Genomic DNA, 12468 nt, shown 5'->3' with positions numbered 1-12468 from the left:
TGTAACAGAGTTATACTACTTTGTTAAATATTCCAAATACCACCTCAGCCATACAGCCATAGAATAATACATTTTATAGTTTTTGTGTGTAGATTAAGTGGGTAATAGATGTAAAATCCTTATACTGAACAAGCTATCTAAAATGACATTCAGAAATACCGGTTGCTCTTATAATTATTTTCATGTTTGTTATTACTTCTCAGGATCAGCTTTGATTCTGTCTTGTTCCAAGAGGACGTAAGCTTCATCAGGGCGAAGGTCATGTCTAGTTTCTTTACTGCTCTACCCCACTGTCTAAAACAGTGCTTAGCACATGATGGCTAATAAATATTTAAATGAACAATTATAGCAGCAACCAGTAGTTCTGCAGAATGTAGCTGAGAAAAATGAAATCATATTGGGAGATAAGGAAGGTTTGTTAAAATGGAAGGTACTAACAAATTTCTGGTTAGAAAGAGTTAACATGGAAAGATGCCAAATTCGGGGCCTCCCCAGGTGGCGCAGCGGTTGAGCGCTGGGTTGCGAGGCTGCCCGCAGCCTCTGCAGCGCCGGTTCGTTCCCCGGCCACCGGTGAGGGTCCCACAAAAAAAAAAAAAAAAAAAGCCAAATTAGGTATTAACCTAATTTGGATTTATAGTATTTCCACTCAAACTGCAATTCCTGATCTCTCTCTCTGTATGTGGGTACGTGCTTTAGAACTTGTAAAAAAGCTTTGGAACTTTTATTTTTAGAACTTGAAGAATTATTCTTCAAGTGTCAAGACTTGAAATGGGTTTTAGAACTTGAATTTTTTTGTTTGTTTGTTTTTGAACTTGAAAATTTGCACCTCAACTGGAAGAAAAAGAATAAAATGGCCCTTTTCTTTACTAAGAGAGAGCTGGGAGACTGGACCCCACGAAGCACACACACAGTGACCACGATGGTGTTGCAGGGAGGAGGCCTCACCAGGCCATGAGGCGGCCTCGCGTCTGCTGGACAAGGAACCTGGCGTGTTGCTGCCACTGTGCCTGGGCTCTGCGGAATCTTCCTTGCCTGCTGGTGAGTAGCTACAGTGAACACTTTGATTACTAAGACAATCTGTTTCACACATCAAAACGAAACAAAAATAAACAGTCAACTATAAACCAGAGACATTCTGCAGGGGATGGGGAGAGAGAGGGATGGAGATGAAGGAGGGAGGAACACAGGGGACTGTGGTGATGGTGCACGGGTGAATTGGTGGTGGAAATTCTATGGGGACCACACCTGAGAAAAGAAAGCAAACATTGTCAAAAAATGAACAATGATGTAAAATATATATATATATATATATATATATATATATATATATATATATATATAGACAAACTATTTCAGTCCAGACCATTCTATAGCTTTGATCCCAAATGCTCACCCTCCCTTCAGATTCAACTAGTAGCTCCAGGGCCTCTGAAAATGAAAAATGAGTGAAATCCCTGCCCTACTCTCTCCCCATAAAACACTGGGGAAACCCAAACTGTGAGATGCATAAATTCCTACTTTCTGTGGACGTTTTCAGCTGCTATTAAAGAAGTTAGTCAACTCTTCTTGAATCTATTATACATTGAGGTCTTGGCGACTCAGAACAGTGATTTCTTATGAGAATAAGAAAGTAGACTGGACCATTAGCATCTTTTGGAAACACTGCCTGCAAGCTGAACTCCGTTAAAAAACAAACCAGCCAACCAACCCAACCAACCAAGTCTGAAGCGATTAAAAGAACAGAATTAAACTATAAGCATTTGCCATTATCTCTCTCCTGTTCTTCCAGAGGAGAGACATGACTTGCTACATCAACTTTGGACCCTCCTTTATAGATCTAAAAGTAGGACAAGAGGCAAAGGATACCCCAAAACAAAAGACCTGAGCCAGGGGGGCAAGGTTAGGGAGAGCCACAAGGGCTGTATCAGGCTGGGAAGAAAGGACCTTTTGGGGGTGTGTGTAGTGGGGGGGACACTTGATTTGAGACAACTGTGAAGAGTGGAAAAGAAATTGGAAGGAGGTGATATAGGGAAAGGGATTTTTAAAGGAGTTTTACTGGCTTCCCCAAATGCACCCACTTTCTTTGAAATTTCTGTTTCCAGGGCCTCCCCTGGTGGTGCAGCGGTTGAGCGCTGGGCTGTGACGGTTCATTCCCCGGCCACCGGCAAGGGTCCCACAAAAAAAAAAAAAAAAAAGAAATTTCTGTTTCCATTGGTCCGTTTGAAGACATACTGTGCCAAATGTTTTCATTGCTTTTATTCATTTTGAGTTGTACAACAATTTGCTTTTATGAGAAGTTGTAGGACACCGCTTGGAAGCATTGTGTTACAAAGGCAACTCACTGCTTTCATGCCCCCAAAATGCCACCCGCGTGTTCCAGTCAACACGAACCATTCCACACGCTTGTGATGTCCTGGTAAAAGGTCATGACCTCTGGTAGGACGCTCTGGTCGTTTCTGCAACAGTTCTCCAAAATGAGGGTTTTATTGAAATTACTTCAGTTCTAAGTAGCCCTGAATTTATCCACAGAAGTCCTATGTTTGTTATCCAGCTTTACTTTGATGATAGTGTAACAAACTATGAACCTCTTGAGGGCAAGAAAGATGCTTTAATATCTTTTTATATTGCCAGAACTTTAAGCAATTAGTCTTCTGGAACACACTGTAATCACTCAATATGAGGAGTGTGTAACTTTCAATCAGTCATTTCCAAGAAATTCCTCAGCTGTTTTTATAAAGTTGTGGATTAAAGGATCCTCCCAGTATGATCAGCAGGCAATTCTCAGAGAATTTAATGACTTACAATTTTGGCAGTAGGGTTCTTCCTTAAGTGGGCGTATCAAGTAACCTCTCATCCCCCATAAGCCCCCTACACCCAGCAGGATAAATGTTTAAAGTTTATTTGAGAACATGAAGAAATAAATGAGAAAGGAGAGAGAAAGTAAGGAATAGAGAAATGAATATTTCAATTGAAGGCAATTCTTCAGGAAAATATATTATCCCAATAACCTCTAGGTTGAAATAAATAATCAATACGTCCAAGAAATTTGAAAATAATGATTTTTCCCTTGTCAGAACATCTCTGTATATTTTGGGTAAGCATTTTAAATACAAGAAGCAGGTAACATCCAGACTGCCCCCCACGTAATTACATGTTCCTCCTCCTGTCACCATGGTTACTATTACTTAAACTGAATACTTTGATGGACACTTAATAACTCACTCCTCTGAAGAAGCGAGCTGTGTTCACACAGCATGACGGCTGCTCTCTGTCCCCCCAGCTGATCGGAGTGTCACCAATTTCTCCTTCTCCCTTCTTTCCATAAAGAGAAAGACATCAGGTGCATTCTGCAGGCTTCCTGTTCCATCCCAAAGGAGCTTCCCAGAAATGCTCTTTCATCATTAATTGCTGGGTCTTCTGAAATGTTTTCTTCCCTGAAGTCGTAAGTCATACGTTTCTGATGTTATGTCTAATCTCTCTCTTCTCGGCATCCTGGTTCTCTGGAGACAAATGTCATAGAAATGTTTTTGGATAAATAAAAATGCACTCATTCCTCATTCTTTCCTGACCTTGGTATTCAAAGAGTCAATATCTATAAGAATGGCAGGTGTATTACCCCCAAAATGGATTTTTGATGCTTTGGGCTTTTCCTGCTGTATCCATCATCCAAAGGTTATCCTTGCAAGAAGTCTGAGTCTAGAGCTCGCCAGTCAACACCAGTGATAATGGAAAGCATTTATTAAGAACGACTGAGCACTTACTCTTCTAAAAGCTTTCTGTGTAAGACATTTTTAGTCCTACCATAACCCTAGGGAATGAGTTCTGTTACTATGTCTGCTTTATAAAGGAGCAATACGAGGCTCAGACAAGGTAAGTGACAGCCCAAGTTCTCACATGTATAAGTGGTGGCGGTTGAGGGAGCCATGTAAGCATCTGCTAATAGACACCCCCTAAGCCACCTGAATACCGTCTCCGATTTTAATAGGAGAGGGCACACCCGCGGATTTTAATATGTACGTGGGGCCAGTGAGTCCTGAGAATGATACGGAACATTGCTGTATATATTAGTGTATATGTTTGGGGTTATGTGTGTGTGTTTGAGAAGAGAGACTATTGCTTTCATTCAGGTCTCAGTATGGTCCAAGACACCATAAAAATAGTTAAAGAACAATACAGGGAAAAGTATCTTAGTCTTTGCTATGTAACAGCCTGTGGTTTAAATCCTAGCAGTGTTACCCAGCAGAAAATTAAGCTTCATTAAGTCATTATCAGCTTTAATTTTCCTTATGTGTTACACAGAGAATAACAATGTCAAGGAGGTAGGGTTATGCCGGAAACCAAACAAGACCAGGCAGACCCAGTGTCTGGAAGGGTGTCTGGCACATAGAGCAAATAGTGCATATCCTTTCTGGCTCCTGGACCACCTGTTCCAGCTGCTTCCACAAGCCTCACACTGTCCTCATTCATCACATCCTCAACTCAGGTTTCTCTGTGTTGGCCAGAGCATCTTTCTTATTCTCATTTTACTCCTGCCTGTCTAAGGCTACCTCAGTGACACCCCTCCATTCTCAGAAATGACCTTTTTCTGCATTTCTTCTGTCTAAGGCTGGTGGACACCTTACCCATATAATGAATGTCTGAAGCATTTCTGAGCCCTTAGCATTCTCCATAAAATTAAATATTTTAGATCCCAAGTGGGCCAGAGTCACATAATAGTAGTGATATCAGTTCAGACTCCAGTGTAATTGCTATTCCCAAGGATAACTTGATGGATACTACCTGAGGTAGTTTAGATTATTATTAGAACTTTTTCTTGAAAATGACAAGCCAACTTTTATTTCATTCCCAGCCTGTTCTTATTTAGAGCTAGTGTGACAGAACTTGGGCCACACCGGGGCCGCTGACAGGTGCGCAATAAATGGAAATAACACAGAATCCTCCAAGCATTTGTCATTTGTCTCTAATGTGTTATCACACTTAAGTCTGAAAATGGGAAGTTCTGAGGTTAGGAATTAGTAATTCCTGGCCTAACTGAAGTCACAGAAAACATACACACAAATACACACATGCACACACGTGTGTATACACACACATTTCTTTATTCTCTCCTTAAACTCCTGGTCTGACTCTAGCAGATGGGAAAGGAGAGGTAGACAAGGCAGGGCTTGTCAACTTGGGAAGAACGTGGGAGAGCCAAGAATGAGACTGATCGAGCAGTAAATTTCACAAATGTTTATCACACACCAGAAAGCTAGAAGTTTGGGACGTAACCTGGAAAGGTACAAAGATGGAGAACAAAGACCAGTCAAGAGGATGACAGGAGCTGGAAGGTTGGGGTTGGTGTCATAATCAGAAAATACCTGGGTAGCAGGAATCTAGAAAACTTAAATAAGGGACCAGGAAAATGAATAACTATAAGAAAGTGAAAATCAAAATCAACAAAAAACTATGAACCAGAGACACTTTTTGGGGGGTAAGGCGCGGGAGGGGAGATATTGGGGTCAAAATGGGGGGGTTGCAATTGTATGGGGAATATAAAAATAAAATTTATTATTTAAAAAAAAAAAAAAAGAAAATACCTGGGTAAAGTGTCTGCACTCCTGCAGAAAGACTCACTCAGTATATGGCAGAAAGACTCACTCAATATATGGCTGAGTCTGATGCCAGTGGCCAGCGGTGGAATCAGCGCTCAGGCATTCAAGACTTCTTGTGTTCCCTGGCATGCTGGGGACACACCAGAGCTCCTTGAGTGAAAGCTGCAAGCATTCTAACTTTATTCAATAGGCGACGGGGAAGCACTGTCATTTTCTGAGACTGATATATTATCATCTTTTGGTAATCTCTTTTCAACTAATAAATTTAATATGTTTTGTCCCATGAGGAGAGGTAAGTACGGGTAATCTTCTCAAATCCTTTTTATAGAAAGAAGAACATAAGTGTATAAAACAATAAACAAGAGCAAATAAGCAAAAAAAAAAAAAATTTAGAGCGTTTCGAGGAAAAGCAAAAATACCCAGAGAATAAGAAATGTGATTCATATAAATCACAGCTAACCAGAGTTCCAAGTAATTTTTCCTACAAAAGCTCTAGATAAATGGTCAATAAATGTGAAGTAGGATATTGTTTTGTAGTTAATTTCCCTTCTTCTCCAACCTTCTTCTTCTAAGCAGTCTCACCCTCCAATTTATAATTACAACATGTAGGAGCATCGTTTACATAATCATTTTATTCTTATAGCAGAAGAATAGATTGCAAAGGACTCGTTTCAGACAGCTGAGTGATTTACGGTAAGACTAGTAGAATCTACTAGACAATTCTGGAAACATAATTCAGATTTGCTGCTCTTTCTGTTTTTTTTTTTTAAGTTAAAGTTAGTGGTGGAAAGGAACATTAGATTTGATTGAAAAATAACGCACGTTCTATAAAAAGTCACTGCCCAATTGACTCTGCAAAGTACTAAAATTTACATTTATTTTTTATTCTGCAGTGCTAATAATTCAACATTCCATTAACACTACATTAAAAAAAAAAAACTCTCTCTGCTTTATCTTCCCTGCCTTTGTTGAAAACTCCCTCTCAACCTGCTGATTTTTGACAACCTGTTGGAAGGTAATGATAACACAGATTTTCCTCTGAACCACATTACAGCACAGCTTCCTGACAACCTGGTCTGAGGCTAAACAAATCATTTGCACCCTGCCTGATTTGTTTCCATGTTTGTAGTTCAACTGCAATTTGTTTCTTCCCGTGGCTAAATGAAAATGTGGCTATCAGACACCATCCTTCCTGTTCGGGCATCATAAATAAGACGTTTCTGGAGCACAAAGCATAAATATTTTACTAACCACAATGTAGGTTTTAGGAAATGACAGAAAGAGAGTGGTGCAGAGAAGATTTCCTCTCGACTCATTCCTACAGTATTTAGAGGCGATCTTATGGCTGGGTGGTTGTTAGTTTCCTTAAGAAAGTATTTCTCACCCAACCACACCCCCCACCTCAAACAAACAGTTATGTGAACCTGTGCTTCTTCATTTCTTACCATGTCAAGTTTAAATTTTCTTCCTGGTTGAGATGGGTTGTAATAGATCATTAAGGACCCCCAGTCCTCATTTTAATTCACTCACTACCTTTTTTTTTGTTGTGGTGGTTTGTTTGTTTTTCTACATAACATTGCTACCTCCTAGGCAAATGAACAGCCCTTGTAGAATAATGAAGTTTATACAGAAGAGAAATTTTTCTCACTCCCGTTGGGCCAGTGACATGAAACCACAAAAGAGAAAAAAATAACTGGGGATTTTGGGGGTGCAGGGTGGGTAATGAAGAGCAGTTCTGTAAACATGATCCTTCTTTGCTCCAAGAGAAAAGGAAGTTGCTTAAAAATATATTCCCTCTGGCCTGAAAACCTATTTCCCTTGTCCTGTGGTTTCTGTTCCATAGGTGTCCTGAAAATAATTGGGTATTTAAAGAACCTCAAAAAATTGCCGATCACAGAGCCAGCCGCCTCATGCTATTTTCCCTCTGAGGTGCTTATTAATTTTTAATCAGCTCGCTGCTGTTTCGGGTCTTTAGGACTCCTGTAAGTAAAGGGAAAATGCCACATAGGCACAGAGGTGGACGCTGTAAATAAACGCCAGGGAAACTGGCTCTCCAGAGTCAGAGATAAAGGCCAGTGTGGTTTCCACAAAGATGCTAAAGCAGCTTTCCTAGAGAAAACCACTCCCCAGCTGGTCTAACGTGGGGACTCAAATGCCACTTTTCTCCTGCTTGGCGGGCCCACGACATATGCCTTCCCGGGCTTATCTCCAGAGATGAAGTTAGGCTGTGATGGACTCGTTAGGCCTCAGGTGAAAATATTTTAGGTTTTATCTTGATTGGAAATTAAGCAGCAATCAAGATGTTTCAACAACTTTCTTGACGTGTGAGTGACATACAACAAGCTGCATATATTGAAAGTATATAATTTTATACATTTTGGAATGTGTATACACCTGTGAAGCTATCACTGGAATTAAAATAAGGAACGTAGGCAATCATCTCCCAAGTTTGGAATCATCCCCATTTATCTGTCCTCACACCAACCGTCAGGCAACTACTGCTCTGATTTCCATTACTATAGTTTGTATTTTCAGTTCTTTATACATGAACTCATAGCTCATACTCCTTTTTGGTTGATCTTTCTCACTGCATCTAATTTTATTTTGATATCCACCCACGTTTTTGTGTCCATTGCTTCTTTTTGCTGAGTGCATAGTATTCCGTTTTATGACTATTACAGACACAGCTTTAGTGAACATGGGTGTACAAGTGTTGGTGTGTACATTTGTTTTCCTTTCTCCTAGTAGAGGCATAGATCTTATGGTAAGTATATGTTTAACTTATTGAGAAACTTTGGCCTGTTGGAAACTTCTTAGAGTTTTACAGTCTCATCTGCAGTGTTTGAAAAGCGCAGCTGCTTCTCAGCCTCACTAACCTTTGAGATGTCTCTTAGACCTTCTGAAAGTGTCCAGAGGAAGCCCATGGTTTCCATTTTCATTTCCTTCCTGGTTGATGGTGCTGAGACTCTTTTCCTATTTCTTTCCATAGTGAGTGTCAGTTCACATATTCCACCCATTTTTTCATGGTGTTTTGTGTTTTCTTATTACTGAGTTTGTGAGCTTTTTTTTTTTTTTTTTTTTTGGTATATCCTGGATATAAATCCCTTATCTGGTATTTGATATGGAAATGTTTTCCCCAGTTTATGAACTATCTTTTCATTCTCCTAACAATATTTTTAGAGAAGACATTCTTAACTTTTGGTGAGAGCCAAAGACTTTTATATTTTATAGATTGTGCTTTAGGAGTTATATGGAGGATGTCTTTGGTCAATCCAGAGTCATAAAATTTTTTCTCCGGTGTTTTCTTCTTTAAACATTTTAGATTTTTGTCAAAGATCACAAAAATGATTTATTTTTCCATGCGGTAAAAGGCCTGGAATGAAGTTGATGTCTTTATATGAGAATGGTTCCAGGATGACACGTTGATAAAAGTGTTTCCTCCACTGAGCTTCCTTTGCACTACTTTCAAAAATCAAATGACTAGATATGTGTGGGTCTAATCCTGGATTCTCTACTCTGTTCCACAGCAATATTTGTCAGTCTTAAGAAAAAAAATCAGACTATCGCGATTACTCTAGCTTTATGACAAGCACTGAACCTAATTCTTATACTTTGTTCTTTTTCCCCAAAATTACTTAGAGCATTCTCTGCCCTTTGCATTTCCACATGAATTTTACAATCAGTTTCCTATAGTCAAAAAAGGACATCAAGAGTATGTCTTCTAGCACATCTAAAGGTATGTATCAAACTATTCTAACCCTAGAAAACTATGTATTTGCATATCACTAAAATATCCTTTTATTATGAATACATCTTTTGTTGTTTTTGGATGGACATTTTTCTTTCTCAGGCAATGTAATACTGCAGTGGTAATTATCCCCAAATCTGTGTGGCTTACTATAATAACATTACAATAAAGCCTCATTTCTTTCTTAGGCTACTTGCCATTCACAAGTTGGCTGCTGCTGTGTTCCTTATTGTTTTCATTTTCAGAACTGGGCAAAAGCAGCAGCCCCTGAGTGTGCCAGGACATTAGAACTGAGAAAGAGCCAGTGCCATGGTCAGTGGTTTGCAGATTTCTGCTGATAAGTAGCACATGTCACATCCAGTCACACTGCATTGGTTAAAGTCAGCTACATGGGCAGATCTGATGTCAGTGGGCTAGAAGGAACTAACCTCCAGGAGAGAGGGCACCATGGAAAGGAGATATAACTTTTTCCCACAGAGTAAAACCTATCACAGACACTAAAGGTCTCTTTGAATGACTACCTTCAGAATAATGTGTCATTTTGTAAATGAACAGAATTAATTTGATGTGCGGTGTATTTTTTTCATGAAACATATAAAGATAGTACCTTGTTTGGTGATGCCTCTACTCCTACCCATCTCACTCCTCTTAATTCGAATCAAGACAATTTGGGCTATTTTGACTTCACAACTTAATGTCACATCACATATTTTCTGGGGAAACTAGCAACACTATTTCCTGTATTGTTGCTTTCTCCTTTCATCTCTTTTCTCCTATTATTTAATACTTGCTCAGAGATATATACAATTTACAAACATGTAATTCAGTAAATAAACCAATTCTCCCTAAATAGATTTAAACCTAAGTGGAACTAGAAATGTTGATTGTCTGAAATCCAGTAGGATAATTATCATAAAAGCCATCATTAATTGAACATTCAGTGTGTGCCAGTCACGATTCTAATGACTTGTCTGCATTTTCTCATTTAATGCTTCTGAGAACGCTATTAAGTAGATATCATTGTTACAATGTGAATAGCAATGAGGAAATAGGTGCACTGAGATGTTAAATAACTTGTCAGAAGAACCCACAAAATACAGGAGGCATGATTCAAATCCAGACCTGTCTGACTCCAGAAAGGATGTCTATTACACTTGTTATAATTCAAGAAGAGGACCTTCCAACAATCTCAAAGTACTTATTTGACAACCACCAGGAATTTAAAATGGTCAAAGCTGGAATTTTAATATCAAAAAATAAACATCACTTTTTTTTTTTTTTAAGGAAATCATGTGCCTCTGGGCAAAAGAGGCTGTAAATCTCAGACTAATTTGGGGGAAACTGCAGTGTGGATGTGTGAATGATACAAAATTTAATATATTTCAAAAACAATACAGAGGTATTATTTTAAAGTTCAGACAGAAGTTGCAGTTTTTTCTAAGAGAGAAGTTGTGACTAGGATTTTTTGGCTCACACAAAGTTATTCAACAAATTATTAGTTTCATTACAATATAATTTATAAGTAGCTTCACTCACTTAAAAAGAAAAGACTTAACATCCTCGACAAAATCCTTGAACACTGAATTTGGCAGCAGATTAAGAGGATTATATATCATAACCAAATGGGATTTATTTTAGGATGATAAGAGTTACAATAAGACATCATTCAATGCAACGTACCACATTAATAGAATGGAGGAAAAAAACAATCATTTCAACTCACGAAGAAAAAGCATTTGACAAAATACAATATCCTCTCAAGATAAAAACACTGAACAAGCTAAAAATGGAAGGCAGCTAATGCTTAGCATGATAAAGGCATTTACGAAAGAGCCAGAAGTAACACCACACTCACCACCAACCTCCAACAGTCTGAAAACCTTCCTTCCCCGAAACATCAGAAAAAAGACAAGGATACTGCAGTTTTGAGGTCTCCTCCTATATTCTTACATATAGAAAAATCCTAAAAAAAAAAAAACAAAAACCCAAAATTCCACGAGAGCTAAAAAAATAATTCAGGAAAGTTATAGAATACAAGATGAACACATAAAAGTAGTTTTATTTTCTATATGCTAATCATGAGCAATCTAAAAAGGAAGTTAAAAAACCCCCTTTATTGCTGCATACAAAAATAGAATATTGACATCAAGGAAACATATTGAACAATGGATCAGGATGGAGAATCCAGAAAAAGTTCCTTTATTACTAAGGCCCAGTACTAGTTGAATATATATGTGAACCTGAGAATTTCTGTATTCCCCAGACAGCAACATCAAAACCTTTAATCAAAATTTTAGCAATGGTTGAGATCGTAATATCAGCAATGTCTTTTTATTTAATAATACTTGACGTGTGCTAAGTTGAACCTCAGAGCTTTGGAAACATTGCCTGTAAAACTGTCTAGAGATATGAGGGGGAGGGTCAAATCATGGCAGCTCTGACCCCCCACTAACACTGAGCAGAGCTGATTTGTTTATTGTGCTCTCCATAAGGTTTTCATAGATATATTGAAACTTATACTAATTTTTCTTCAAAAGTTCTTGGAATATGAAGGGACCTGTTTGCCTTTAATTTTGATTATAATATTGATATCTTTGAAAGTAATGATTGATGGCTGCTTTCAATGCTAATAGTTGTGTACCATCTAGAATACCTAATTGTGTTTATGATGCAAACGCATCTGCGATGTAGGTAACACAATTAATACGATTGCTGGTTTTCAAATGAAAACTCAGGTAGAAGAGTTAAGTTTCAGCCAGGTGATTGCAGGGCTAAAAATCAAACCCAAATTTATCTTACTTCAAATTCAGTACTTTTGAAATATGTGGCTCTTACTCTAGAGCTTGGTATCTTTTATTCTAAAATAATTAAAATGAAATCTTGGGTGGCTTAGGAGTAAGGCCTGAAGAATAGAACACTGATATTAAAAACTCACTAAAGCCTGCCTTCGCCTTATGGATTTTTGGAATATGGCTTGTCACTATTTTGGTTCTACACTGGGTTGAACAGATTCTTCCCCAAATTCACATCTTTCCAGAATTTGTGAATGTAATGTTATTTAAAAATAGGGGCTTTGCAGCTATCTTCAATTTAAGGTAAATTGATGCCAAATGAGGATGTGTTCCA

The sequence above is a fragment of the Talpa occidentalis genome, unplaced genomic scaffold, assembly GCF_014898055.3.
Source record: "Talpa occidentalis isolate TD23 unplaced genomic scaffold, MPIMG_talOcc4v2.1, whole genome shotgun sequence".
NCBI lineage: Eukaryota > Metazoa > Chordata > Mammalia > Eulipotyphla > Talpidae > Talpa > Talpa occidentalis.
Note: the sequence above shows the minus strand (reverse complement) of the source record.